Below are 2,112 nucleotides of genomic sequence, written 5' to 3' on the forward strand. Positions count from 1 at the left end.
TTTTCACTGAGAATGTGTTGTCGCACATCTAATACTTTTTTGTCTCTCTACTAACCCATTAGATGCTGGGTGATAGGCTAAAACATTAACCTTTTTGATGTTGTATTGTTAACATATTTCTTGTAAGATATCAGAATTAAATTCTCCTCCATTATCGCTTATTAGTACCTTTGGGGTAGTAAAGCGACACATTACATTATCTGTTTTTGCCTTTGCAACTGTCTGCTGTTTTATCTTTAATTGGAGCTAAAATGACATAACGGGAAAAATGATCCGTTGCTACGAATAGGTATTGGTTACTATTGTATGATAATGGCATCTTGAGTAAATCAACAGCGACAACGTCCCATGGTTGATGTGGTACAGGGTAATTACCCATCGGTGCAGGTGTGATTGGGTATCCTTTGTGTTTTGCACATGATTCGCATCTGTCTATATGATTGTTTATATCTTTTCGTAATGAAGGCCAGTAATATAACACCTGGGCTTGTTTGAATGTCTTATCCTTTCCAGGATGTCCTGCATGTGGGCTATCGTGTATCGTTCGTAATACCCGGGGTATCATGTCATTAGGTACTACCAACTGGTTAGTATTTCTTTGGCGGTTTGGTTGTTTCGGGTTGCTCTTGTATAAAGTATTATTAACTATTGTGAATTGTTCGAGTGGTACATGCAGTTTGGGTAATTGTATGTCATCTCCACTTTCTAACTTGTATATAACTTTAGACCATATTGGGCCAAGTCTTTGTGCTTTTGCGATATCATCGTGGTTTGGGATATTTCCTTTGAGATCTAATGCCGCGACCTGAATTGTGTTCAGGTTCCTAGATAATGCGTTGGCTACTATGTTCATTTTACCTTGTATATAGTGAATTTGTACATTGTAGTTTTCAACTGTACATTTCCATCTTGCTTTCCTCCCAGAGAGGAGTTTTTCTTTAAACATACCCACTAGTGGTTTATGGTTGGTGAATAAGTGTATTTCGTAACCATATACTAAATCTCGAAACTTTTGTAATGCAAAAACAACTGGAAGTGCCTCTAAGTCTGTAGTACAATGATTTTTCTCTGCACCTTTTGTTTGTCTGCTGGCAAATCCGATTGGTTGATTCTTTCCTTTTTTATCTTCCTGCATCATTACAACCCCTAATCCTTTAACCCGCCCCGTCCTGACCACTTTTTGACCACTGGTACCCCCCAATCCCAACCATTTTTCGACCCTTTTTTTTTTTTTTTGCTAAAACTTTCGCTTTTGATGAGAAACATCGAAAATTCATAGAGAAATCGCTCACCTGAGGTTTAAAATACTCATTACAGGTAGGAGAGCCTCCTTACCTTACTGGGTATTCTATCAGGCTGGCACCAAAGAAAACGAGTTCTATGGGAGGATAACTATTTCACACCACTCATAAACGGTATTTATTTATTTACTGTTACGAATTTATATGTAGTACAAGAGTATATTGGTTTTCAAGCAGTAATATAGGCATTATAAGCATTGTTTCACTCACTAATACCTGACCTTTTTTTGCCACATTACCTGATCATCATTTCTAACTGTTTCTTCCTCTAATGCTATGTAAAGTTTGTCCTCCACATTGTCATTGATTGGGGAATCACTCTGGCCCTGAATTTCGTACCGTGGCATGACATGGCTATACTGGCCAGGTCACTGATAACAGGTGAATTGCTGAGACAATGGCATGCAGGGGGGGGGAGGAGGTCATGCTGGGTAAGGCATTGTCTCTGCCTGGCATCTTGTTGAGGAAGGTGTCACGTGTATACGTACCAAAAATGACTCGCGAAAATTGAAAATTGTGGAAATTATGAACCTTGCAATTGCAGGACGTTGAAGTACGTCCCCGGGATTAGCTGTGACAAAACGTGAGGACGTGGAAGTACGTCCCCGGGACGCCGCGGGTTAACTGATGCGTCTGTACAGATAATAAATGATTTTGTGAAATCCGGATGTGCCAAACAAGGTGCATTTGTTAGTTTAATTTTTAGATTGTTAAATGCTTGTTTTTGTTCTTCTTCCCATTGGAATATAGCATCTTTTTTTAGTACCATAGATGGAATAAAGGAAAGGCTATATGATAGAATTGTGGTACG

Source organism: Coenobita brevimanus, chromosome 17 (assembly GCF_032717465.1).
Source record: "Coenobita brevimanus isolate Jiangsu-jjx chromosome 17, ASM3271746v2, whole genome shotgun sequence".
Taxonomy (NCBI): Eukaryota; Metazoa; Arthropoda; class Malacostraca; order Decapoda; family Coenobitidae; genus Coenobita; species Coenobita brevimanus.